We start from the raw sequence: 5784 nt of genomic DNA on the forward strand, positions 1-5784 counted from the left end.
ATGGTAAACCAGTAAATATGTAACAGTGCTTTTTAAAGATAATCCTGTTTAATATAATAAGGTTGATATTAACTTGTCTTCCTAGCAGATTTTTGAAGACTGAGGTCTCCATCACTATTAAGTTGAAGTACATATTTCATCTTGAGCTGTTTGAACGTGCATGGGGTAAAGAACACCTACAATTTATTAAATGTTCTCAGCAAATATCAGGCCCCTGTTTCTAGTTGACTTAATTCAGATTCTGTCTGTAGTTCAAGTGTTTTTTGTACTTACTCCAAATTTGAGACTCACCCCTAGGAATCTGGCCAGGCATATAATGTGGAAGGTGTGTGAAGATAGGAGAGATAAGGTTGAATGTATGGCGTGAGATGAGATGCTGCGGAAGAGGACGTGCCATTGGTGGGTCTTGCCAGGTGTCAGGTACTCGTGGGTGCTGGTGTGGCCTYGCAGCAGCAAACACTAACCACCTCCTAGAACCTGCAGGCGCTGGGTTCACCCTCCTGCCATCCTGAGCTCATGGCCAACACCAGTGTGCTCCAGTGCCTGGGTAGGCAGGAGATGGGAAGACCCAGCACTAGAGCCAGGGCAGAGGACGAGATGTCTCTCGAGCTCGCTGCTGTTGGAGCTTGGACATCTCTCCTCACTCCAGGCTCAGCCTAGGAGCCAAAATGACTGCGGCAGGATAAAGGATGCACCAGTCGACATTACTGCTGCTGCTGGAGCAGATTGTTTTGAGACCTGCATCATCTCCAAGGCATCTCCAAGATCGACATGACTCTGAAGAGCTGTACTGGCAGCAGAGGTCACCTGGGGCCAACTGCGCTCCCACTGCAGTGATGCACACCTGCAACAGGGTAGTTTGCAGGCAGTATCACCCTTTGCTACCCAGCTGGGTCCTGCAAAGCCCATCAGTCGTGGACAGCCAGGTTCCCCTCCAGCTTCTGCAGCAGCAGTGCTGGAGACCTGGTGGCTTGCACAGCATCCTGTTACATCGGCAGATGAGACTCTTGTTCAAGTGTTTTTTGCATGTTACTTTGCTTAAACTAATAAAGGTCTGTTGCTCTGTGAAGGATGCCCTGGAAGTCACCTGTGGTCTGCGCCGTTCTGGAGTGGGCACCCTGGGCAAGGCCACCCGTGCCTGGGCGCTGGGGCACAGCAGAAGGGCTTGGGGTAGAGTCTGATTAAATACGTGGGCTGGTGCCATGGAGTGTTTGCTTTGTTTCCTGGCCAAAAGGGTTACATATTTCAGTTCAAGATGCTGCCTCTACTTGAGTGATTGTATCTGCAGTATCTTAAGCTGCAGTGTGTGTGTGTGTATGCTTGCACGCACACACTCATGCGTATGCACGTGCATGCTTTAAATGTTTTTGTGCCTAAGAACCTTTAAAAAACTACTTTGTAATTGGGAGAAAATACCTAAATCTGAACCACACAACCAGACAGTTTGGAGAGTAGAAACTTGCCCAGTTCTTGCTTTGAAGTGATGGGTCTGATCTCGCTGCTGCTGATTTGAAGCGATGTGACTGTCTGCAGTGAAATGATTCACAAGCCATGCTGGAGAGAGAAGAGAACAGGCTATTCATCCGGCTTGTCTGCGTACAGGGAAGTTAACTCCCAGTTAACTGCTGGGGATGGAAAGGAGCTGATCCGGGCTAAGTTCTGGTGTTACCTACTGATTAGCAGTAGGAGAGATTTCCTTTGGGGGTTAGACCTCTCATGCTCAGTCTGTTTTGGGGTGAACATCTCAGGAGGTTTGAGCAGTGCTGGTGCCACCCCAATATTCACTTGATGGCAGCACAAAATTTGCTGATCTGAGCAGCCAATTTTCCATATCCGTCCAAGCGAGACACGCTCTGCCGGCACTTGGTCCTGCACAAGACGTGACGGCTTATTATCCTTTCCGTTTAATCCGCTTTTTCCATTCTGTCCTTCAGCACCAAGCAACATTTGCTTTGTTTTGACCTTCTGTCAAGAGGAATATTTCATGTGTTAGTGAGTCAAATTACAGTCAACTCCATCTCCCAGGATCGCAGCTCGCTAGGGAGTCCTCGAGTTGGYGGGGTCCTCTTCTGGCCGGAGTGATGGGATAGCTGTTGCTGGCAGAGGTGTTTCTTGACCCTCTTGCTTTTTGCCTCTTGCTGTTGGCATGGATTAGCCCATCGTTTCTGCTCCTGGTGCTGCGGCCGCCTCTGCCCCTGAGCCTCGGCTCCACCAAAGGGAATATTTCATTAGAGTCACTTGAATTCCAGTCAGTTCCTCTGGTCTGATSGTTTCCTTTCGTCCTTCTAGAGGTGGAAGCGGGGCGCTTGGTCTGTTCGGAGAGTGAGCCTGCGCCATCACCTAACTCTGGTACCAGCGTGACAGATGTTCTGGCTGTTACTACCTTGTCACAAATATTCGGGAGACTGGTTTTCCTTTAGGTAAGCAGCAAGGACAGTGTGGTGCGTGGCAGCAGCTTTTCAGCAGTGAGCATCCGCTGTGGTTTCTCTCTCAGGAAGACAAAGCAGCCGGCACCTTGCTGTACATTTTATAAAGCCTGCCTGGTCKCCCCACTCTGCCTCCATGTGATGTTAATGCTTGTCAACAGCAAACCCCTCCGCAGCGTGCYGAGCCTGGTCTCCTCTTGCCTGGACTTGCTGGTTAGCAAAGCTACATCGTTTGAGACTTTGCTATGGTAGGAGGTCACAAAAACCAGTCCTCGACTCACCTATCTGCCAAGTTTCTAAAATAACACATTATGACTTGAGAAGAGCTGTTGAATTATACCATGCGGTGGATTGGTGCGTGTGCATTTTGATTGCATTTTGCAATAGTTTGTAAGCTTTGTGCAAGTTTTCCTTTGGCGGCTCTAGGACCAGGGTGAAGTAGAGCAGGGGTTCAGTCGGGCAGTTGGACATCGTTTCGTTCTCGTGTTGGATGAAATACGGAATAATTGTTCCCCGTCCATTTCTCTGCACCACCCCTGCGTTTTGTGACTTGTACTGCAGAGGGATGAGAGACCTCTGCCAGGAGCYGGGACCGTCACCACCGCGTGCGCCTAGAGCTCTGCTCCTTGCTCCAGAGCTCGTATGTTTAACCACTAACACACAATCAGGAKTGTTTTAACTTTTCTTTCCCCAAAATAAGATCATGTCTTTGCCAGCTCCCAAGAGCTATGCTTACCGGCAGCTTCTGCAAAATCCCATTCGAGAAGGAAGCACCAGGGTTTTCTAAGCAGAAAGTGGCTGGTTTTGGAGGCTCCGTGGACATTTCAGAGTTGGAGCAGAGCTGGTGTCTCCTCCAGWGCTGGGCATGTGCACTGGACGATCCCTGAGAGCGGCAGCGGGTGCCCGAGCTCCCGGTGCAGGAGCTCGCTCAGTGCCCGGCGCAGAGACCCACGTCGCGGGGACCCACGTGCTGCAGCCGCCCGGCTCGGCCGGGCTCGCGGGGCCGGGACAGCGCAGGGGCGGGCGCGCGGCCAGGGGAAATGCCTGTCCGGGTTTCTGCTGGCCTCGGTGTTTTGGGCACTTGGCCAAARCAGCAGTGGCCTTGGGGACGGGCTGCAGCCTCGAGGGTCCGATCCCGTAGCCTCTGCCGATGTGCAGGGTCGCACAGCGCCGCGCCGCGGGCATCGGCAGCACGGCTCCGGGCAGCTTTTCCACCTCGAAAAGGTGGTGAACCCGGCACCTTTTCCTCGCGCCCAAGGGTGGTTAGGAGATTCAGGCATGTGCTATGCATGTGTAATGTATTTATGCACTAATCATGCATCAAATTATAATTCAAAAGCAAAATATTTTTGTTGGATGAGAAATCCCAGTTCATTAATCAATTGACTAATCGTTCAGTCCCTGGAATGTTACAATCTAACGCACTCAGCAGCTGCTGGAAACAGCTGGTGCTTGTGGCTCTGCCTTTTTTGAGAAGTGAAATCTAGAGCGTCTCGGTTTTGTTTTTCAGGAGAGTTTTTCAGAATTGCTCATTCATTGCCATCGAGGTTGGGGAACTTCCTCGGCAGGGGGAGGAGGCCAGSGCGAGCGGCCGCCCCGGGGACACGGCAGGGCGATCCCAGGTGCAGGTCGCGGTAGCATCAGCTCTCCCAGGAACCGCTTCGGGTCACTGGCTGCCAGTCAGTCCTAAATTAGTAACGAGCTTAAGCGTGCGTTGGGTGCAATTTCCTCTGTGTTAGACAGTCGTAACCTCTCGCTCGTACCCTGGTGGCTACACGTCTGCCRTGCCAAGTCCTGCACAACGCGGCTGGCCTTTCTGCCTTACAGGCAGTTGCTGAAGGTGTCATTCGCTTCTCTCCTCCGGTTTGATTCAGCTGCACACCCTGAGCCTCTCTAGGCTGCCTGACTAGAGGAGAGATCCCTCTGCAACCACGGTCTTGAGCCCCCAGCTACCAGTCGGTGTCAAAGCAAGAGCTGGGCCTTTARTGTTGATTACTATCAATCAGCCTCATGTCTTATTTGCAAACGCAGTTCTTCCTGAGGTCCTTCATAACTGGAAATGTCAACATTTCCTTCGTGTGAATCATCCCGCCAGGTCTCGGTAACCTCAGTTATATCAGATTTCATCTCAGCAGTGAGAATGTCCAGCTCYTCTTGTTGCTCACGTAGACTGAGGGAACCTGGAAAAAAAGGCTACTCCTGCCCGGTGGCCACAGCCACCTTGGTTCGGATGTGCTCCTCTCTCGGTGTTTCCATTCCACCATGTCCCAGTGCCAGGTTTGCTCTGTCTGCCCCTTGCAGCAGTGACGGACCCGGGCGGTAGGCCCTGACGCACCTAGGGGATTGGGTTATCTGAGGGGTTGTTACCAGCTGTCCTCTCYGTGGTGGGACCTGCTGTGGCATGGATGGTTGCATGGTCTAAGGACAAGTTCTAAAGCAAAATCATATCAGGAACATCAGGTTTGGTTCCCAAACGCTTTGCTTCATTGACAGCGGTTTTCCTGGCCTCAGCTTAATGATTGACAAACACTGCTAAAGTTTTACCAGGTTATGAGCCATCAGCCCCAGAATCGGGTATCGGTTCCCAGAAACCCAGTGCTTTTTAGCACCAGCAGCGAGAGCTCCTTTGCTGTGGGTGACTCTGCCTGGTGTCACCAGAATTAAAAATCCTACTTGTGCTTTATTTGTCGTTTTAGCCCRCAATCCCAGGGCATGTGCCGAGGCCCGGAGGGGCGGCTGCGGTGCCGCTCAGGGAGACAAAACCTCTCTCTGCCCTTGGGAGACTTCCCCGAAAGGATAAGGAATAGAGGGAGGGTGCGAGGCTCTGCGCAAAGRGGGGCGGTGGGGTTTGAGCGGAGCAGGGAGCGGACTGCAGCCTGCTCCTTGTCCAGGGGAGACCCGACTAAGAAGTAAGAGCAAAAAAACAAACAAACAAAAAGAAACCTAAATAAGCTTGTCAAATTGTTACTGAAGGACATTCCCTGGCGATGAGGTAACTGAAATTTTGATACAGGCAGATGAAGCCGTCCTGGCATGTTTATACGATCAGCGAATTTACTGCGTTCAGAAAACAGAGAAGCAGTCGGAATTAATCAAATATGGTTTATTTTGTCAAACATTGTATCCTTGTGAAAATAAACATCTTGGTGTTGTTTTGCGGCGCGCGTGCTAGGATCTGGAGTACGCGTCGGTGCTTTCCGGGCTGCAAAGCGCCGGTTCCCACAGCCTTCGGMGCTCCGTTAGCGAGCGGGCGGCCGCGGCGCGCCCCGGCAGTGGGCGAAGGCGGCGGGAGGAGAGACCGCCCGGGGCTGCGGGGCCAGTGCCGATGCTCTCAGGCGGCTCGGCGGACACGGACGGC

Source organism: Rhea americana, unplaced genomic scaffold, assembly GCF_003343005.1.
Source record: "Rhea americana isolate MKP2758 unplaced genomic scaffold, rheAme1 scaffold_98, whole genome shotgun sequence".
NCBI classification, from domain to species: Eukaryota; Metazoa; Chordata; class Aves; order Rheiformes; family Rheidae; genus Rhea; species Rhea americana.